Here is a 24,312-nt window from a genome sequence, read left to right as displayed (position 1 = left end):
AGTGCTGGATGATACTCCAAAAGCTAATGTTCCAAAAATTCCTCATGATGTGAAATAAGCATAGCAACAAATACCACACACCCTAGTGAATATTAAACATTCAACAAGGCTAAGTAAACCTCTAGAAATATTTTCTCCTTCCTTGTATTCTATTTTACTTACTGATGTTGTTGAACCTAAATGTTATGATGAAGCTATGTAGGTGGATACTAAGATTTAGTGGGAGTCTATGATGAAAGAAGAAATGGACTCTCTATTGAAAAATAAGACATGGTATTTATGCAAGTTTCCTATAGGTAAAAGGGATTTATAGAATAAATGGGTTTATAGGTTAAAAAAAGAGGATGGGGGTAAGAAAATATTTAAAGCCAGGTTAGTTGTAAAAGGATTTATGCCTAAATAAGGCATTGATTTTTGTGAGAGATTCTCTCATGTGTTTAAAATGACCTCTGTTTGCACTATTTTAAGTATTGTGGCTACTGAAGATTTGTCTTTGGAGCAAGTTGATGTTAAAATAGCCTTTCTTCATGTTGATTTGGATGAAGAGATATATAGAGCATAGCCATAGGAATTTGAGGTCAAGGGTAAGGAGAGCCTAGTGTGTAGATTGAAGAAAAGTTTATATGGCTTGAGGCAAGCACCTTGGTAGTGGTATCTAAAATTTGATAGGTTTATGCATGAGCATGGATAAAGTAGGTGTCATTCAGATCATTATATTTTTTTTAAGAGGTTGGATGATGATAGATACATTATTTTATGTTTATATGTTGATGATATGCATGTAGTTGGGTCTAACATGGATCACATTAAGGGCCTAACATGCTAGTTAGAATATGCATTTGCTATGAAGGATTTTGAGGTAGCAAAAAAAATCCTTGGTATGAAGGTTTGTAGAGATAGGAAGAACAAGAAATTGACATTATCTTAAGTTGATTATATTGAGAAGGTGTTGGAATGTTTCTCTATGGAGAATGCTAAAGTTGTTAGCATATCTTTACCTAGTCATTTGAAGTTGACTAAGGAAATGTGTCCCAAGACACAAGAAAAAGAGGATAAGGTGACCAAGGTACCTTATGCTTTAGCTGTAGGAAGTTTGATGTATGTTATGATATGTACAAAGCTAGAGATTGCACATGTAGTGGGATTCGTTAGCAGGTATATGAGTCATCCAAGAATTGAGCATTGGAATGTAGTCAAATGGATTCTCAAATATTTGAGAGGAATATCCAATAAGTGTTTAAAATTTTGGGGCTCTAATACTAATCTATAGGGATATGTTGACTTAGATTTGGTAGGGGATATTGATACTAGGTAGAGTATTGCAGGTTATGTATTTACTATTAGTAGGGCAGTCGTGAGCTAGGTTTCCAAGTTACAAAAGGTTAATGCTATATCCACTATAGAGGTAGAGTATGTTGCTACTACAAAGTTAGCCAAGGAGATGATATTGCTTCAATTCTTCATGGAAGAGTTGAGACATCCATAGTAGGATAATTATTTGTTTATAGATAGCTAGAGTGCCATTCATATTGTAAAAAATTCAGCTCTACATTCAAAGACAAAACACATACAATTATAGTACCATTTTATTTAGTCAATTTTGGATGATGGACAATTCAAGCTGGAGAAGATATATACATTTGATAATCTAGCATATATGTTTACAAAGGTAGTGACAAGGGAGAAGTTGAATACCTCTTCAACTTCAGTTGGTCTTCTAGACTGAACAACATAAAAGAACATCGAAGTTCAAGGTGGTTTGATATATTCCAGTGTGAGCTATAGGTTTAGCAGTGCTATGATTAGTCTCCAAGTGGGAGGTTATTACTGTGGAGTCTAATCAATCTCCAAGTGGGATATTGTTGTGACGTGGAGCCTAATCAAACTTTGTAGTTTGTTCAGTGCAATTTTCTTCCCATATTATTTTTATGGGGGTTTGGGGGTAGCGCCCTTAAGACAGGGTCAAGGGGAAACACCCCTACAAAGTCTTGGGGTAGCACCCTAGGTGTGCTTCATATCGTAGTATAGGGTGGGGTCAAGGGGAAACAACCTCATGGGGGTTTTGGGGGTAGCACCTCCGAAGCCAAAAAAGACCTTATATTGTAAAAGGCATCAGCTACTGTTTTTCTATTATTATAGCCCTAATTTTGTAAGAAATTTTTTTTTTTTGTATAAAATGGCTTGGAGTTTGGGATTTTCATAAGATGTGATGCAAAAATTAGTTCTTATAGTAGTATTGAGCTATAAGAGATTGTGGATTGTAATTAGGTTGAAATCATTAGATAATAATAATAATGGATTTGTTGTTGGTGGATGTAGCCTAGGGATTGGGTGAACCATGTTAATTCTTGGTGTCTTCTATTCTCTTTTATGTGATCTATTATTTTTTGATATTGGTTATATTTGCATGGAACTATTATTTCTATCTAACATTAATCCTAACATTGCAAGCCAAACTTTTCTAACCCTATACTAGACTCTTAAACTACATTCGACTATGTTGGATAGGCGTTAATGAAATCCACTCCTAGCACACAAGATGTATCCAAAAGGTATTCTCATTAATACTCGTGAGAGTCTATACTTTGATCTCTAGCAATTAGATGAGCAATATTTTGTCTAATTCATCATGTATTCATGTATTCATGGGTGGATTCCTCTTGTTCAATTGTTGAGAGGTGGAAGCTTCAGCATCATTATTGGTAGTTGGTTTTTCTTCTCCCCAAAAGAGAGAAGTTAGAGGAGTAAAGTCCTTATCTCGTGAAGTGGTAGAAACAAAGGTTGGATCATCATCCTCTCATTCACTACAAATGGGTGCTCTTCAATTGAATGTTGGTATATCGTTTTCTAGCCTAAAACATAGGATAGAAGTATCTCGAGAATCTCAACCTTGAGTATTACTTAAAGGTTCAACAAGATATTTTTTACTACCAATTAAGGACCCATGGCCCTGATAGCCCATGTTTGCAAGAAATTTATATCCTTTTCCATAGAATTTAGGAGAAATGTGACTGGTCACTGTGACTACCTCCTCATCTTCCTCTTCCCTATAGATCCAATCTTTGATTGCCTCTTCTTATTTTTTCACTACTAAGGGAATTAAGGATTGCACAAAAGTGACAAAATAGGTCATGGCAGAAGCAAAAGGCTTTTTTTTGGTAGAAGGTTTCCCATAAGACCGAGGGGAAATAGGTAGAGTAGTAATAGAGTCAAGTGTATTCACCTATGCTGAGGCTCATCATTTTCAATTTCTATTCACACTTTATAAAGGATAGTGTCAACTCATGAGAATAGTGATTATTTGGAACCATTGTTTCTATAGATAATGTATTGATGGACATTGAGTTGTCACTAGGGACAACTATTTAAGTACCATTAAAAGGGAACTTAATGCATTGATGATATGTACAAGGTACTGCTTGCATGTTATGAATCCATGGTCATCCCAACAAAATATTGTATGCAAGTGGTATGTCTAGAACTTCGAAAATGACATCCTTCTGAACTAGACCAACTCTAATTAGAAGTGCAATTAGACCTTTGGAAGTTCTTTCAACCTCATCATATGCTTTTATAGTGATCTTGCAACTAGGGTCAATGGAAAATTCAGAGATGCCCAATTGTTGGATCATTTTAAATGGAATGATGTTTAACCATGCACCATTGTCTATCAAGACTTGGAAAACATGAGTACAAAAGATTTGGACTTCGAGATGGAGAGCAAGGTTATGGGAATGATTGAGACCTCAGTTATTTTCTTTACTAAAAGGTAAGATAGAGAGGTGAAGAGATATGATTCACCATAACTTGGAATAGTTTTGTATCAATATTCATGGGAACATTGGTAGAATGTAGAGCTTTTTCAAGGATATCCTTGTACAAAAGGGATAACTCTAATAACTCAAAAATGGAAATTTCAGCTAGTGTACATTGTAGTTGGTTGATAAGATCATAGTTGGAGATCCTTGAAGCATTTGGTTCTTTAGAAGATGAAGCATTCTTAGGATCATAAGCAACTTTTAGGACAATCTTAAACTACCCCCTATTGATGAAGTTAAGCAATTCATTCTGTGAAGAGGAAGATCCAGGTACTTAGTGTACCACCTTAGGTCTAGTTTCATTATGGTGTTGAGGAACATTTTACATTTTTACGAAAAATTTGGGTCATTCATCCTTGGTATCATAATTGGGCTAGTTTTCATCATTAGGACTTGCCATGCATCGATACTCAATGGGCTCAAGCATGCCTATAATGTTTTTTGCATTAGCATAGGCATAGTTGATCTTGGCATCATGATTCTTTTTATCAACTTTAAAGATTTCACCTATCTCATATTTTGGCAAGGGTTGTTTAAAAGCATTGTGGTCAAATTTTTTAACAAGGCCATCTACAGAAATGTTACTAGCCTCAATGAGATCTTGAATTATGTCTTTGAGCTCGAAACAATTTTTAATGTTGTGTCATTTACTTCTATGAAAACTACAAACATGATCCTTTCACCACCAAGGCAGTCTAATGGGTGGGTCATTGGAACAAGAATTATCTAGCATTGTAACCAATTTGTTTGTGATCAAGGTTTTTACGACCACTTTGTAAGGCTGAATCATTCGTGTATAAACACATCATTTTTTGGTAAATTGAGAGGTCTTGTCAAATGTTTGTGGTTTCAAACCATCTTGTTGTTTTGTAGCATATATAGAATTAGAAAGGTTAAAAATAGGTTCCTTGGTCTTAGGAGTGTCTATTACTCTATCATTGACAACATATTTGTTTTTATTCCAAGGTTTCCTTTTGTCTTTGTCATTTCCATTATTATTTTTGTCCTTGTTCACAATAATATCTCCCTTCTTGATAGCAATATCCTCAATGCAATATGCACTTTCAACCATTATGTTAAAGGATGTGAACAACTATTTTAAGTCAAAGTATAGCTCAAGTACAAGCACGTTGACAAAAATTTCAATATTCTTAGCTTCAGGAATCTTTTAAGGGTACCTAGAGTATAGGGATCTCCATCATTGAAGGTATTTTGGAAAGAGTTATCCCTATTTTTGTTCAATTTGGCATAAGTCCAACATAGTTACAAGATGTTGAATGTTGTAAGATTATTATTGGATAAAGTGTTGTGCAAGCTCATCAAATGTTTTGAGAGGGGGAGTCAATTTTATGAAGCACTCCATAGCTTTCCTTTTAGACTTCTAGGAAATAAATGCATAAGACAAGAGTCTTCAGCCATAAACTCCATAGTAATAGCATACAAATGTTTCACATGATCCTAAGGGTCACCATTTCAATCATATTTGTCATACTTAGGAACATCTACATCCTTAGGAAATGGAGGCATGTATAAAATCCTATCAAATGGAAGAGCATAAATTGATTCAATAAATTAGGTGGCTCTTTGGTAGTTTGCAATTGTGCAAGTTGTTTCCTTAGTTATTGCATTTCTTCTCTCAAGATTTCAGCCTCATTAGGCTATCATTTTTGGATTATTTGTTGCATTTCAAAATCTTGGGTGGGCTTCCATCCTTTTGTTGTCATATATTGGAAGTATTGATCCCCATTCTTCTCTAAGGCTTTTAGCATCAATTTTTGAGCAAGCTCATCTTGTTGAAATCTTAGAACATCCTCATTAGTGATTTCTTCCTCACTTTCATGATGTGATTGTGATTTTCTAGGTGGTGATGGGCATATGCTCTTGTGTTGACACTAAGATTCCTTGGAGGTGTGTGAATTCCATTGTTTCCACCAATGAGAATTTGGTGAAAAGGATTATGATATTATTCTCTTCCAATTTCTTCATTATGTGTATGGCAGTTAGCTTCAGTTTGTTGATCCACTCGTTCCCTAGCACATATAATTTCTAAAAGTCTTTTGTTTTCATCTTGTTTCTCTTCTAAGTGGTGTTTGATTCTATCAAGATGCATGTTGGGCAAAGTGTTTTCACCCGTGGGTGTGTCAAAAGGTGTTCCAAATGAGTACTCAAAACTATAAAGCAAATTGTGTCAAACGTTGGCTATCTATGTTTGACTAGAATTAGGGTCTTCCACACAAGGTTGTCCATGAGGATGACTTAGTGGAGTCTCTAACTATGTAAAAATTAAAGGGGAATGACTACTATTACCAACATGGAACCTAGTTGTGAGCAACATGTAAGGATGTGCCTTTGCTCAATAGGATGAGAGAAGTGTTTTAGATTTGAAGCTCTTACAGTCAAGAATAATCTTGTCAAGGTAGAATAGGTGGCTTGTCAAAAGGTGCTCAAGAATTTACAACACTAGTGACTTGAGTCAAGAAAGAAAGCAAGAAGCTGGATAGAAAATAGCTAGCATAGAATGGTAACTAGATTTTGACAAGTGATCGTTAATGATGTTTCAAGACTTACATCTAATAGATGAAACCCATCTTTTCAACTTTGGACAACACCTAACATATAGATGTGTGACTAGGACTAAGGAGGACTCAAGCAAAAAGATCCTAGATCATATAAGGTGGGACACAAGCCCTATTTAGGTAAAAAAAATCCTCGAGTGATATTTTTTTAGAACCTAGGTGATAGTAGGATAGCACAATATATTGTATGACATAGTTTATAATACTTGACCAACACTTTTTCCTTGGGTGACAGTTTGCACAAGGAAATATGATAGACTTTATTATAGTAGGGTGACAAAATCTATAATAGTAAGGCAAAAAAATGTTTCAAAAAACTATCACACGATATTTCTCTAGAGGAGGTGCAATAAAGTGCCAGTTTTGTGCCAATTTTATTTTATTTTAGTTTAATAGTCAAATAGTTTTAGGACCAGAGATTTCTAGGTTTTAGTTCGTGTTGAGTAATATCAAGGTTTGAAAATAGTAGGGGTTTTTAACACGTCTCAAAAAAATGAACAAGGGTAAAAAAAACCTTGCCAATATGCATTTGTGATATTAGACCAACCTTCCTACTAGTTTTACCAAAATGCTTCATTTGTAAGAATGTTAACACAGGTCAACTCATTTGAAAACATTAGCCAAGAAATCTACGTTAGAGTCATGGTTCATTACTCAACAATGTGGCCCACACTAAGTGCTCCTTCACCTCACACTAAGTGGTCACCCACAAGAGATATTGGCTTTGTCATGGAAGAGCCATAAGCAAAACCAAGGAAACATAGATGGTGAGTGTAAAATCTTAGGGTGATCTAGGTAATCCACTAGGATCGATCCTTGCACCAAGAAGTTGAGTGACAAAATAGAGTAGCTAATAACTTAGAGTGTTTAGAATGGCCTTTTGTTTATAATGTTCCTTTTGCATTCAATTATAGGAGACCCCCACATTTTGATGGGTAATGGACCTTGCGGTTACAAGAGAACCTTAAGCATTCTTGCCTAGTGATCTCCTCATGGTCACAATCCCACAAGAAATCACACTAAGCAAAGAAAAACAATATGTCTACCAATATTTTTTTTCTTTGATAGCCTTGAGTTTATAGCGGGTTGGAATAGCAGGGTTTTCTTGTCCCCACATGGGTCATTCCTCTTGCTTTCTAAATAGTAGGCCCTCTAAAGGATTCTAGACTAAACAAGAAGTGGATCAAATTTTGAAAGTCAAGAATTTTGATTCACCACAAAGGTGAAGAGCATACTCTCATATTCCAATCATTTCCCCTAGAGACACCAAGAAGCTTCAATTTATCCCCTTGCTTTTGAAATCCAAAGGCAAGTCAAGATTTTTGATTCACCAAAAGGGTGAAGAGCATAATCTCCTATCACCAAAGAACCCGAATTGCAAGTTTAATGTGCCTACAAAAATGAAAACACTAATCGATGTTGCACATAAAATAAAGGAAAAAAGAAAGAAAGTTTTAGTTTTTATACATTGGATAGCCATATAAATAATCATTAGTATCCCTTGTACATTTGAAGCTTTGACATGCATTCTTTTTTCATAAGGAGATTAGGCAAAACATTTCAAGGTAGCAACTACAAACACAATTGCTAGCTCCACAAGTTAGCTTCAAAATAACATGTAATCTGCAATAGACCTCTATAAAACTACTATAGACATGTAAAATGAAGAAAACAACAAATACAACCAAAAAAATGATTTAATCACTCAATCAACAAGTTCAGATCAAGTGACATTTTTTGGTAGAAGTATCTAATGTGATGTTTCTCAATATATGTGTGCGACAATTTCATTTCACATGATATTTCTACCTAAGCTGAGCAACATAACATACAATGAAAGAACAACAAAGTTTACTACTATCATGTGACACTTTTACCAAAAAAGTATCGTACTATAGTTATAAGAACTATTATATGAAACTAACAAAATATCACCCAAAATTTGTGGCTATAAATTTTTTTTAAAAAGAAAACAACATGCAAAAATAGTGAGATAAAGGACAAAACCAAGTGTTCTACCCCACGGTGGGTGCTAAAAAATGTGCACTATGAAAGTGTCACACTCTAAACCCTTCTATCCAAGGGATTTCATGAGTTGGGAATGCTTGGATGCCATCTTAGAGCTCCCTATCAATAGAGTGCAAGAGAGTATGATTCAAAATGTGAGGGTTCTCAACTGAGCCTTGGGAATTCTCTTCTTGCTAGTAAAACATGCAATGCGAGGTTCTTTGAGACAAGAGAAAGAATGCAAGTGTCTAAAATGAGAACTCTCAAAATGCAATGCAAATATAAAGTAAGCTAATATGAAATGCAAAGTGCAGCTATATTAACAAGAATGAGAGTGTTAGAATCCAATAATTATGCTATGTGATCTAGATATAGTAAAGGAAACTAAACTATCATGCAACTATGCTAAAATGCCATGGATAAGAGAATGTAGACAAGAAATTAGAATTTTTCCACAAAAGTTATCAATAATTTGAATGATAAACTTGCGACATAATAGTACTCAAGATCCTTTGAGGGGGAAAGCTCTCTCTATTTTAAAGTCATACAAATGGTAGAGTTCAAGGTCAAGATGATGGAAGATCAATGGTGGAGTTTGAAAATAGGAGTCTACCATGTGTACAAGTAATTCAACCAATAAAATAGAAGATGACTTTCCATATAAGGCAAAAGTCACAAAGCCTTTTCTTTCAATTTGTAAATTAGAAAAAGGACTTTATGTGTGCACTTTAAGGGGGTTAGACGAAAGGGGGCTTTCATTTAATTAAAAGGGGACATGTTCTTTGAATCAAATAATGAACTTAGGATAGCATAATCAAACTATATCTTATAATCAAATTAATTGATTATTAGTAGTTTGGACTAGGTAAAAACCTATTTAAATTAGCTAAAATGCTGAGAAGGGCGCTAATAGTCTAGATGGCCATTTTTAGGTGATTACAACAATATCTTGATTCCAAGTGTCGAAGAGCTAGATAAAGTAACCGAAGCCATGAAAAATCATAGAGTTAAGTTAGTTAATTCTAAAAAGACACGATGTTATGATGCTTTTCTACACATCTGCCATTCTCCTTCTTCTCTTTTCTAATTTTAGCCATTGTTGGCATTTTGCTAATCTTTGTAACGCACAATGATTCAAGCTTGTCCTATTTTTAGTCTTTCTATTCAAGAATTCTCTACAAAGGAAATAATCCAATATCACTAGCCATTTTGAGAAGGCCTATAAATTTAATCTTTGATGAAGTTAATAAGATTGAAAAAAATTTCTTTGGTAAAACCCCTATAGCTGGGACTACTATGTGTGACTCTAAGTTCATTTTTAGTTTTGTTGTTCATTTAGTTGAATGGAGTATATGGAATGAATGTGTTAATGTTGAAAGTTGAATAAATGTGAATGAACTTGGCTTTATTTCCTTCATTCAATAGATTTTATGTCTTACTCTCTTCAGCATAAGTATGTCTTCTTTTCTCTCTGTTGTTTGACATAGTTTGTATGTCTAGTTTAGTTCATTTCATAAGGAAGTCTGAAACTAGTGTGTGGAGTAGATTAGGGATAGACAATTTGAGTATTGTCAAAACATTAGCTAACTATGTAATCTAGAAATTACTTATTTCACTATCTTTTCCTTTCTTCCTATTGTCATAGTTGGTTAGTTTTACATGTTTCCTTTCTTGCATCTATGTTGTAATAGATTGCATTTTGTGAGTCAATCCCTCTTCTTTACCTAAGTTGTTTAAAGTGTTGAGCAACTTGGTTTTTGTCTCTTTTGCTCTTTGGTTAAAAGCATACCCCCAAAACTTGAAAGATAAATTCATTATATATCTTTCACTCATAATGGAGTTGTACCTTTTAGTTTAGGTCTCTTTGATAGAGTGCTACACTGACCCATTCTATTGTTAACTTATTTGTTTACCATAATCAATTGGGAAATATAAACCATTATGTCAAGGAAGAAAAATTATTAACCAATAAGTGATTGCCTAGGTAACCCATTGTAAGTTGTTTAATAAGTGATAGCATTTCAAAAATTGAGAGTTAAATGAATTAATAAGAATCATTGTTTTTTCTCTCCCATGCCTTGAGTGCTACTACAAGCTAGGAGGGGAGTAGAGAGGGATGCTTATTTTTACCTTTCTTTGTTAGTGTGCCTTGTCTATATGATAGGATACTAGTGCTGCATAGAGACACTAGGGGTCCAGAGTCCAAAGTGGCTGCTAGAGTAACCTTGGAGTTGGCTCATGTAATGATGCTTTCCCACTTACATAGTAGATTTCCTACTTGTCTTTGTTGCCTCTAGGTTTGGATGTCATTTGTGTCTTGGTACCTTTGAGATAGATTTCTTTTAGGTTTTTGTTGACCTAGATGTTATATTTGACTTTTGAGATTGTTATATGTATGGGACTTGAGTATATCTCTTTAGCATGGTAGGAGTGGACCATTTAGGTTCCACAAGGTCAAGTGGTAGTGCATTTTTCTTATACCATTGAGATCTAATAATTGGATGTCATTGTTTGAGTTCTATGTATTGTATTTCTTTTCTTTCTGATCTTGTATTTATATTAGATGGTTATAATTTCTTATATTATATTTAATTATCAGAGATCTTACAAGATGATGCATTTTCTTTCAACTTTTCATACTTTGTTACTTGTATAGGGAATGATTATGCATTTTGATTATTGCCAAGTGACATCTTATATAATTGTATATTGAATTAGATTCATAAATGTAATTATCCTATGATGTGGGATTGTTTTGTATCAAAATTAATATTAATAAAACTTATATAAATGTGATTCAATGTCATGGGACCCTTAAGAGATGTAATCTATTTTGATGGTTCTATGTATATGAGTTATTGCTTCTGCTATATTTTATCTATTATTGTTTAATCGTCATCTTTAAAATAAATAAAAATTGTTTGACAAAGTTAGTAAAATTTTGGTTAATTTATTTTGGGTTCCTTGCTGGGGCGTTATAATTTTTTTGGTGGGGATGGTACCCACAAGATTATGTACTAATATAAATATTCATTATTAGAGGATAGACCCTGTTAGGAGTATATAACAACATTAGTACATTTTAGTCCCTGTTAGGAGGCTTTGAATATCCTATTAGGAGATTCCAACCCTATTAGGAGTTCTAGAAGACAACTAGACCCACCACCCAAACAACTTTAGGTGCAAGACCAATGAACCTATTATCCAAATGATCTCTATATTATTCCTTGCAGAATAATAGAAATGAATAGTATTTTTCCTTCCTCTTTCTCTATCCCATCAACTCTACTTCTACTCCTTCTAATCTTGTAACCAGATCACAATAATTTCCATCCAATAATCCCTTGGAATGTTTATATGCATTCAGTAAACACTCTACTCCTTTTTGCACTTCGCATTTGATGCAATGATTACCACACTTGATACTTCTTACAAAAAAAGGAAAATATCTTTCCTTTATACCTTATCTTAAAACTAATTCCTTGACTTGGCCTTGAGCCTTTTCCAATTAATTATAGTAAGATAATTAACTAATTTACAATTATAATAGCACTATCGTCTAACAGTCTATACAATGTCTCACATGTCTAACATTGGGGCTTGCACATCAGTTGATGTCATCATTGGACTACCATAAATCACTAGTTGACCATGCATCAATAGATTATATCTTTGTAAGAAGATATAATGCAAACATTAGTACCCACTTCTTACGTGCTCTGTCTTTGTACCGATTTATAAATTAGATACAACTTATGTACATCTCTGACTTTCTTTTTATGCGTTGAACCATGTCATCAAGACATAGTGAGGAACATATCCATGAGCATGCATCACTAGACAATCAAAATATTGTCCATACAAGTAAGATCTCTATCTACTACTCTATCAGTCATCACAAACTTACTGATATGTTGATATCAATGACAAGCACAGTCATGAATGCAACATGTCAATACTCTCTAGTGCTTAGGATATCCCCCCAGATGAATATTATCAACATTCATACTAACATACCTTTCTCCATAGAATACTCTTGTCTTGGTAGGGCCACTCAAATTTGTGTGAACAATTTTCAACTTCTCTGTAGTAGTGAACTTCTTGTTGGGAAATGATACCTTCTTCTACTCAGCCATGATACATTCTTTGAAAACAATATTAGTAAGCCTCATTATCTTAGGAAAATATCAAACTACAAATGTGCTACTAACCTTCACAATGTCATCAAAGTTTATATAACAAAAGCTCCTAAGCTATAACCTGTTGGATACAATTGTTCAATTGTATGTTGTCTTTGATGTTACACAAATGTCATATCAATTATTAGATAGTTTCTACCAAGCTCTATTGGTCAGCAAAGAAAAAGATAGAGTTTTCCAAGCTTAAAAGGTTAACAAATAAGATTTACAGTGTCTACCAAGCATTCTCAGGATTTACCTTGTGTAGACAATTTTTACCAAGCTTTCAAGGTTAAGCAAGAAAATTTAGTTGTTACCAAGCTTACTCGGTCATCAAAGGGAAATATGGTAGAGATAGTTCTTACCGAGCTCTCATGGATAGCGAAGGAAGTTCAATTCTTACCGAATTCACTTTGTAGCCAAAGGAGTTTGCAAATTTTGTAGTTTTAACCAAGTTGAGATGGTTAACTTAGGAAATTGTTTTAAGAAGCAATGCTTACCGAGTAGGGTCAGCCAATGAAGGATTTTATTTGTTTTGTGAAATAAAATTTATTTGTTTAATGTAATATTTGTAGCTGACTAATGTATGGTTTATTGGTAAATGTAACTTGTGAATGACCCAACTTGATAATCTGAATGGTATATATAAGAGGTCAAGTTGCAAATTCTAAGTGTGTGATGGATTTGATGTGATATGAATATGAAGGAGGACTAATTATTATGAGAGTGAATTTTGAAGGATGATCAGAGATCATTGAGGAGCAGCAAAGCTATATTTGATCAAGGAGGATCTAATGGTACAGAATAGAGATCTGTAATCAGCAAATTTAGTTGCATCATATTTAGGTTAATTCATTGTTACTTTCTAACCATTGTAGTAGTGATTTCAAAATCTCTTAATAGAGTTGGTTTAACAACCATTTTGTAAATGCTCTAACAAGGTGACAGTTTAGTTGAATTATTCTAAAGACCTCTAGCAAGGCCACTCCTAATAGGGTGATTAAATCCTCTAATAGGGTCACACCTAATAGTGTGTATTGTAACCTTTAACAGGGTTGGCTCCTAAGAGGGCTCACTTCAAAAGAGTGAAAATTGGTAGCTAGTTACTTGGTGATTTTTCTCACATTGGGTTTACATGTTAAATCTGGTGTCTCTTGTGTTTATGTTATTAACTTTTGCATGCATGCTAATAATTATGAATGCATAAAGATCAATAACAAGTTAATCTACCAAGTTATAACATTTTGTGAAGTGTTTATCGAGTATCAGCAGTAGCTAGTTATTTAAGACATCTAAGGGATCATGATGTAACAAAACATGTCATCAGTGGGATTCAATTGAAATGCATTACCTCTGGATATTGTACCTATTCTAGCTAGCTTACCATCTTAATATTTGATAATGCAGATCTTTTCAGGAATTGCAACTAATAGCCCTTATCAACCAATTGTCCAACACTTAATAAGTTATGTTTTAAGCCATAAGTAAACATCATCAGTGAACATTAGTTTTTCCAGCATGAGTAATTGACACAGTGCAAGCTAGGAGAATCCCCAAAGGAGATGTCCTAGCCCCCAACAAATAACCACACAATAGAAACACAAAAACAAGAAGCAATAATGCAAGATATGAGACCAAATCACAATTATTTATTTATAAAATGACTCTTTACATGTAATATGGCAACTATAATGCCTTCTAGGTTATGGCCAAATACAACACCAATTACAATAATAGTTCTACAAGATCCAACCTAAACACTAGCTAGTCTATATCCACACTTTGGTAGAAACCTCCAAGGAAGATCTAAACTTGTGCTAGAAAACCCATCAAGCAATCTCCTTGTTTTCTAGTTGTAGCCCTAGCTCTGCTCCAACTTCATTCATGAGCCCAGTCATGAAAAGTACCTCACATTCACACATTCACAACTCCATCACAATCTTGTTGTAAACTGCCTCACATTTGGCACTATGTTCATAGACTCGAGAAAACTCACCCTTAAGGTGCTCCCACATTCACTTCCCCTCTAAATGAATGAATCCTCATCATGAATGAATAAAAGGTTCCAAAAGACCCATTAATTATACCAAAATAAGACACAAGTCAGCCACAAAAACACAAATTAAATACCCATACATAAACTAACTGCCTAAAAATTGATACAAAAGAAAATTTGTAATATCTCCTAGCTCTGATTAAATTAGAACTTGGCCTTCAAATTGAAGGTATTAATTTAGGTCCTCTAAAATCCCTTAAATGTGTAAAGCTTTATTCATTAAGTATATTTTCACATCCATCCCAAAATTCATGCACAAAAACTTGTCATGCAAATTGCGAAAAATCGATACTCCAGGAGAATTTCCATCTCCCAACTTATAATGAATTAGGACTTGAGACTTTAACTAGAGATTTAAATCTAAACCCTCTTCAATATCTAAAAATTTTATCCTCTCATTCATTGCAAAAAATTAGTTACATGTCCTACAACAGGCATCTAGAAACTAGAAAAATACAGTTCTAGTAGCAAGGTAAAAATGACTCAAACTTCAACTCAATCCATCCAATCTCTATGCACTCATAAGGAAAGGTTCCTCAACATGTCCCTAACACATCCCTAAACATTAAAATCATAGATCAACCAAAATTCAAGCTCAATTCTCCTGCATTAGACTCCCCAGGTAAATAGAAAAGTGTGTCCCATACTTTTATGCCCAAAGAAAGAGCAACAACCATCTTCATATTTACCAAAGGCTTCCACTTCCTCCAAGTCAAAAGTGTTTTTTTGAAAATCCACCATCTATGATTCATCCACTAAAACATTAGAATCAAATACATATCAAAAACACAATCAACATGCTCACACCCAAGAAGAAAATGAACATAATGCTTCAACAACAAACCCTCATCCACATCAGCAACTAGTGAATCCACACCAACAACAACAAAATCTACACCAGAAGCAAAAAACACCACCTTAGAATCAATATATAGATCTATGTCAACACATGCCAAAATGAAAACACTAGCAATGTCATTTCTCACAACAAGATGCTCTGCAACATTCTTGCTCACCATCAATAGCAACCAGATCATCTAGGACCAAGTGCTTTGCAATTTCCATGTTAGACTTAGCCAACTGATCATGAAAAAAATTGTCTATCCCAGCATCTATAAGTTTAGGAATATCTTTAGCAATAATTTCTAGCTTCTCTATAGGTTTGGTATCATACTTTACAAATTGATCAACAAAATGAACCTCTTCCACCTTGACCTTATCATCTTCTCTTACAAACAACTCTCTTCACCAACCAAAAAACTCTCTTCTAGATCGATAGACTCCAACTCCAGAAACATCTATAGAATGCCTTCCTCAACATGTCCTTACCTTGATCGACTAAACTAGTTTCAAACTAACCAACCACCTCCTTAGCTTGATCAACCAAACTAGCTTCAACCCGAGTAGACATCTCAAAAAACCTCCCTTCCAACACATCACAAAGATTTACAATCATCTCATGGTCCAATCCTCTCATAGTCATCTCCAAAGATTATCATAAACCCTCTGCAAATAATCCTCCCATGCTCCTTGTGATAAAACCAAATTTTTTTCAAGTCAGATCACAACCTGCTACCTCGCACAAATAATTAGGAATCACATCACAAGTCCAAGACCATAGATTTGCAATTCACAAACTCTCTGCGATCATGTCTCAACAAGACCGGTCTTCCATTTTTGCATCCATTGATCCATCTACAAGTCTTCTAAAATTGCAAGTCAAAACCATGATCTGCCGCCTTGCAACCAAGAGATCTAGGACTCTAGAAAGAACAATCCACTAGCAAATCAAGATCTTCTCAAATATGCTTCTCCAACCCAAGTTCTGGTGCAAACTGCATCAACTTCAATGATTTGTCTACATGCTCAAGAACAACCTTTTCTTTGATACTGTATGCCTAAAATGTGGGAACACTTCTATGAGTCATTATATCTAAGATTTCTCAAGAATGAGGTCTTGAATGGTGGCTCATAGCTCTCTATTCATGGAGTGCAAGGGTTTGTAATGGAGGCCCTCAGTTTGACCTAATTTGTACCCATGCAAGTACACCATGGAACAAGAGATTCAAGGATCAAAATATAAATGCAAATAAAGATGCAAACTAATCTAAATGATGACAATGCAAAGAAATACAAGAAAAGAAACCAAATCAATGAAAGGAAATAACAATGAAATATTAATCTATGAAAAAAATATGACTCTAAGATAATATGAAAATGCAAGGATGAAATGTCATGATAGAAGCCATGGATGTAAGAGAGAATAAGACAAGAAGATAGAAGTTCTCCATAAAAAACTTTAGTATTCAAATTCCTTCAAAAATCACTCTCCAAACCTAAAACATAACAATAACATAATAATGGATGTCAAAAATGAGGAGAGGGCTCTTTCTTATAAAGAAAAATGTGGAGGTGGGAAGCTTCTAAGAACCAATATGGGATAATAGAGTTTGTTCCATGTGAGACAAAATTCCACTAATGAGAAAAGAGGTGGAAAATTAAATGAGGGAAGGAAAAAGGAATTTATTTAACTTTCATTTATTTTATTTCCTTTTACACGTGGGATTTATTTAATTAAAAGCGAGCAAGTTCTTTTGATTAAATAGGAAATATTAAATTAAATTAAAAGAGTGATTTTTTCTCTTAATTAATTAAATGTGGATGAATTTAATTTAATAAGAGGTTTTCTTTTAATTAAATGGGGACTTATTTTATTTAATTAAAAGGGAGATTTTATTTTAATTAAACAAGAGTTAGGATAAAATGATCAACCTTAGAAAAATAAATAATCGAATTTGATCAAGGAAATTGATTTAATAAAATATTGCAAACCATTGATTCAAGAAATTTGATAAATTGAATAATGAGGGCCTATAGTCTAGGTGACCATTTTAGGGTGCATACATGTGCCCCTCTTTAACAAATGTGTGATTGATTTGGGAACACATGTAGTAAAAAAAAGAAATTGAAGTGTGAGATTGACTTGGGATCACAAAACAACCCAGATGTGTGGTCGATTTGGGAACACATTAGGACAAAGAATATGTTGGTCTGAATTTTAGCATGATGGAAGTCCTTTGTTCAGGAATAGAAAATCTAGATTCTCTCATTTAATGGTGAATATGGTTTCTAGATAAATCATCCATTTGCTACCCTTTGAAAAAAATTTGTGAAAATCCAATGTTTTCTTGCCCTTCATAATTGATTGGGCACGAAATGTCACAAAATGTTTGAATTTTCAATTCAAGCGAATATTTTGTTCCTTTTATATCTTCTACGCTCCAAGCTACTTTTCCTCTTGGATTCCCCAATTGTCTGATCAAATTAGATTAACCATTATCATTTCCTCACTATGAAAACATAGGCACTCTTTATGTATAGTGAGGTAGCAAGTGCCAGAACGCTATAAAGCGGGACTGCGAAATGGAGACACAACAATCAAAGATTTATTTTTTGACTAATTTATAGTCACAGACACCTAGAAGATATTATCAAAATGGAAAAAGGGACCCAATGGAAGCAGTCATAAGTTGGCACCGGAATGATGGTTTTTCTGATGTCTTGCTACCTCACTTTTGGAAAAAGTCTACAGCTCACCGTTAGCGAAGTAGCGAGGTGTCATAAAATCAACACTCGGTAGGACCTCAAGTAATGTGAATGATGACTAGGACTGAAGTAAAGTCTTGTTGGGAGCCAGTAGTGCAGAATACTCTACATCATCGATACTTTGGACCCATGCCCCATTGATCAAGTGTACAAGAAATCTTGACCGACAGATCAAAGTGAAATCAACAGTCCTTGCTATCTCACTTTGGAAAGTTGCAAGTTGTTCAACCTAAGTGACATAGTGAGTATGGGACCCACTACCTTTCAAAAAACTTCATGTAGTTTCTCCACCTTTGATTCAATTTCAGATCTCTGGCCATTTCTGTGTTGCCATAAAAAGTTGCTTGAACAATATGTGTAGCGAGATAGCAAACGAGGGCCCACTATTTTCTTCTAAGCAACACAAGCAACATGTCATCCACAAGATCGAGAGTGAATCAATGGCTATCACTTCTTTGCTATGGCAATATGCTCATTCTTTATGTATGGCGAAGTAGCGAGCTATTGACATGTATCCTCAGTCGCTAATGGATCCAAGCGGATATGCCATTAATGAAAGAGTTGTGTACGTGGGAAATTTTCATTGGATCAGAGGGCCAACTTGTCGAGTGCAACACCTAGTTGTCTTTCTTTGTACCCCATGATAGTATGATTTTTAAGATTGATAGTAAAGTTTTAAATATTGAAGGTGGTGGCACTCTGCACATTAATAAGATGTGAAAAGTTTTGCATGTGAAGTTAATAACAGAGTATAATAGGCAAGATTTTCCTAGTTTCACCTTGCATGAATAAAAATTTTGAAATCTTTTCTGAACGAAGATAATTACTACAAGGATTGAGATAAATCTAGCACAAGTGTGAAGCAATGGGTTCAAAGATAAATTGCAGAGTTACAAAGAGCAAAAAACTCCAAGTGAGTTCTCATGCCATAGTTTCTGAAAAAATTTCAGTCTTGTATGGTTTAATCAAAAGATGGTTCTAAAGACTTCATTAGATCTTGGGTTGTGGATAGTAGAGCGATTACTAGGTAAAAATACTTGGGCCTGGGATTATAATATCCCACATACTAGTTCAAACTGGTTTGTAGAAAAAGTGTTTTGTCCTATGTAGAAGTATATAGATTTTTGATAGAGGAAAACTAGTAATCTTGAGTGTTTTCTTAAAGTTTCATCTCTTTGAAACTATTGTAAGATGTCATAGTAAAGTAACCAAGGTTTTGAGAAGGATAATGAATGAACTTGGTAAGATAACATCCCTCTTATTGGTAATATCATCCTTTAAACAAATTTTCAAAATATCATAGACTGATGCTAGGGTAACAGAAATGTGTGGGATCCTATGCATAGTTTTTGAGGAGGGTGAAGAAGATCTCATACTCACGGGTATGGTCATTCTCGCTTTTTGTTAGCATGAACCTTTTTTGTGTCAGTGGATGGAAAATTTTGGTCAAAAGGTTGTTAAGAAAGCAGACGTGGTTGGGAATTAGAAATTACCCATTTTGTTATATTTGATAGCCAACATTGTCTCCGTGCTCAAGGGTTGCACACTAAGTAATTTTTCCATTATTTCTGAAGCCTAGCATGATCAATGAAGAGTGGGAAGTAAAAATGAATTTCACAAAGTAGTTATCTTGACAAAACCCACGTGTCGAGGATAGGATGCAATAATCAAAATAGATTTTGTCAAGGACAAGCTTAGTAGTTACATATATGATAGAATTACCGTTGGAGCAAAATCAACAAAAGGAGGTGATAGATAGAAGCCCACAAGAGAATGTGTGATTAGCATAACTTCCTGTTAGTCATTTTCTTTTTGACAAATATATGCATTTTCCTCTTGTAAGGACATCTGTCAGTCACATTTTCCCTTTGCTTGTTGCAACTCACACCTATATAAGTGAGTTTTCAAGGCAATGTTTTGAACAAATTGGTGGTGCATTTTCTCTATTAGATCTTGAGAATACATGAATATAGAATGAGTTGTGTTTCTTCTGAAGGTCATTCTGAGTCTATTGCAAATTGTATACAATTTTCAAGAAAAATGAATACAAATTATGAACTATCCCCATATCAGTTCTTTTTAAACTTTGTCTCCTTTGGATTACTTGGTTATCTTGATGTTGTATAGGTAAAGGCTTGTGCAATTGAATACAATCCAGTTAGGTTGTATATCTATTTATCACTGTTATTAATTCAATGGATTAAGTAAAAGCTCTGATGAATATGATAAGATTACTGTAGTAGGGGAAAGGATTTTGAATGATGAGTTCTGATAAGAATTGTTGATAAAAAATTTTGTAAGCCAAAAATTTAGATCTAAGAATTTTCTGTAGACTCTGAACCCTAATGGATTAGGCACTGATCAAAATTTGATCCAGCTGTAAGAGAAATGTGTCACAAATGGTTTTTAAAAAATGTAGAGTTAAATCAATTTTACTTTATTTCCTGTAGATCTTAAAAGTTTGCCAATACTTGTCTGCATGGAATATTTTAGCTTCAGTTAGCCACTATTGCTAAGAACACCTGTAGATCTATAGAAGAACTTTTGGCCAGATCTGTTATATGGGATGTGTTTATCAAGTTATCAAGAATTATGTATGTATTTGAGGATTTGAGGTGAGAATTAGAATGAAACTAAAAATAATCCTCATACAATTTTCACAGTCTTGAATCATCCTTGGGTATACCCACCCTAGTTTTGCAAAGCTTGAAGAGTAGAAAACCACCCTTGGTTTTGTTGAAGTTGGGCCCAAATGGTTTTGCACATATAATTGCTAATAAGAATTGGCTAATCTTTAGATTGTGTGAGTATTATCATATTGGTATAAAGTTCTTGATGTAAAATAAAAGATATAAGAATCAGAGAACCACGCTAGATCATCAAGTGTCAAATATTATGCCCCAAAGGTGACTTAGAAGAAAAGAAGTGGGGTAAAAGAAAATGGAATATAGAAATTTGGAAGCTATGAAAAGAAATAGAAAGATGAAGCCCCAAAATCAATCAATTGTTTAAGATAGAAATTTTGATTGAGATCATGAAAGAAGATAAGGAAATGAAGATCAAAATGTGACCACAATTGATTAAAATTCCACAAGAAAAATGAAGCGAAAACCCTCTCAAACTCATAATGTAGCCTAAAAATGCAAACTAACATGAAGTCAAATAATGCAAGCTACATGAAAATGCAATGGTGTACTTGCAAAAGAACAACTGTAACATAGGATTTTGTGTTCATCATTCATTAGATAATGTAAAGGAACTTATTTTCATTATTGGACCATTATTAATGGACATTGGAAAATCACACAATCATCACTAGTCAAGCATTAAGTGTTGCATTTAAAATTTAAGTGTGTTAATTGATACTGAGTTCCAAGGATAAGGATCAAATGTTTGCAAGAAAAGAAGATCACATGACAAAACTAGGTAAGACCAAACCAATAAGTGTTGAAAAAAACTTGATATTAGGGTTTGTATTGAAAAACACAATTGGAGTAGTGTTGAAAACCACTATTTGTGAGGTGTCCTAAAGTCTAATGGATCCAAGAGATGAAAGCTAACATATTTATGCCCCCTTGACAAAGGAAAATTCCAAACCAAGACAACAAGGACAAGGTGTGATGGAGAAAGGCTAAGTGTCAATGACACATGCTAAGAAATAGGGGTGCAAAGGCCTCAAGTAGTGCCTATCTCTAGGTTTTCACCACTTGAATTTTTTATTTTTTTTGGAATATATTATTTTTTTGGAGATACATCAAAGTGCTTATTGACTAAGATGATCATTTTCTTAGGAAATTTTTCAATTTTTAGAATTTTCACAATATATCATTTTTTAGGAGTTTTGAAATATATCATTTTTCTAGGATTTTTTTCAAGATCAATAAATATTTACAAATAATATACAATGCACCTAGACAAAAATGTGAGCACCAAACTCTCAAGAAAGATCATTGTGTAGTCCCAATATCTAGCAAGGTGGAGGATAAGAGTGATTAGCAAGCTGGAGGAAGAAATGAAAGACAAGAGAATGAAGAAGAATAAAGGGAAGAAATCCTCAAAGGAAAAACTCCTCAACAGTACCCAAGCTAAGGAAAAAAATTTATGTAAAGAATATTTGGACAAGAAATGAAAGGCTAGAATAAGATAATTCACAAAAGCATAATGTACAAGTGGGAAATATGCAATCCAAAGGAGTAGACATGTCAAGAGGCTTCATAGCATTGTATTTTACTCTTTTTTATTAAATAAAGACCAAAGGGGTAAATGGGAAAAGGATAGAAAAAGACTAGAATGAATGGAGAAAAATAGATGTGAAGGCTAAACATGAAATGAATAAAAACAAGATCATCATAAGATAGCTCACAAGATAGCCAAATGTTTGTGTATAGATTAACATTGTCAAGATCAAAAGAGAATGGATGAAAGATGTAGAAAAACTATGCATGATGCCTGATTGTCAAGTTTTCATCATGGTACTTATCCAAGGTGCCACAAGGGAGCAGTTTTCACTATAGGATGAATTTATTTCTCTTTACTTTTGCTACTAAGGTGCTTGATTCCTAGGTTTTCACCAAAGCACATTTTAAAATTTTTTATTTAATTTTCTTCTTTCTTTTTTTCAATTTTTTTTCAATTATTTTGATTTTTTTGGAAGAAGTCAAACTTTTTAAATAATTCTCCTTGAAAGTTTAAACCATGACATGCAAAGGAGTTGAAATGATATGCTCAAATATTTTGCTAAGGAAAGGAAGATGGAAGACAAAAATGGAGGATATAGCTTTATGCAAAGCGAGTAAGATTGGAAGATGGAAATGAAAGAAAGATCAATATCAACACACACCTTAAAGTGTGGTGAGAGGATGGAGAAAATGTGAATGAAGAAATACATGAAGGAATATAGTGATTAAATAGAAGAGGTTGTGTTTTAGGCACATGGAATGGAAGAATGCTTTTGGAAGAAGATGAAGTGAAATTCTTTGGAAGCTTAAATTTCAACTTCAATTGTTGTTCAACATTAGAATCTCTCAAGAGAGAATTTAGAATCCATATAGCCATAGGCCTCTTTTCATTTGTTTTTTATCATTTAGAGATAACATCTTCAATTATGGATTTTCGAACCCATACTTGTCCTATAATTTTTTTCTTGGATATCTCTTTTGAATTTATGCCCCCATATCGATTAGAGGAGACATGGTGGTCTTTTTTTTTTATATGGATTCTTGAATTGATTTTTTTTCTAGGGACATAAGGACAGAAGATGGAAGGAAGACATGAAGCATTTAGAATTAGTAGGGGTGGTCCAAGAATGGATGTGGAAGATGCAAAAGGGTAATCAATAAGTTCATCAACATTTATATGAAAATCAAGGACATCAACATCTTTAGAGTGAGCATTAGGATTTTCAATAGGATCATGAACATCTTGAATAGGACAGACTTCTTTGATAGGACTACATGAAGCTTGAGAATACTTAGGAAGAGTAGAAAGTGGAAGGGAACATGGAGTGGTAGAACAAGAAGGTGGAAGACTTTGATCTTGACAAGGGTCTTTGGATAGCATAAGTGCAGATTTTTTCTCTTGATTTTCAATAGCCTCAACATTAGAAGTAACAACACTATTTTTAATGACCTTAATGGAAATATCATCTTTGGAAGGTAGAACTATATTAAGGTCATTTTGATTGCCAATAAGCTCAAAAGTGTAAGTGGTAGCTTGATCTTGCTTAAGAGAAGACTTAAGACATGGTAGAATGAATAAGGAAGGGCATGGAAGATCAAAAGGACCATGAAATAGATCAGAGACATTGTGAAAATAATTGGATGACATGGAGGGTTCTTAATCTTGATATTTCTTTATATTCTTTTCTTTATCATTTTAAGATTCCTCTTGATATGAAGCCACTCTTAAGGAGAAGGAAGCATGTTGGAATTGTATGGAAGACTTCAGAATAGATGATGTAAGACTAGCTAAAGTAGGCATTATAGTGCATGAAGGCTTAGGCTCTTTGGGTTTAGCATTATGAAAAGTATTTGTAGCCAAGTGAAGGTTACCTTGAGTTTCTTTAAGAAGTA

The sequence above is a fragment of the Cupressus sempervirens genome, chromosome 3, assembly GCF_028749045.1.
Source record: "Cupressus sempervirens isolate cs-2001-9-10 chromosome 3, ASM2874904v1, whole genome shotgun sequence".
Classification (NCBI taxonomy): domain Eukaryota; kingdom Viridiplantae; phylum Streptophyta; class Pinopsida; order Cupressales; family Cupressaceae; genus Cupressus; species Cupressus sempervirens.
Note: the sequence above shows the minus strand (reverse complement) of the source record.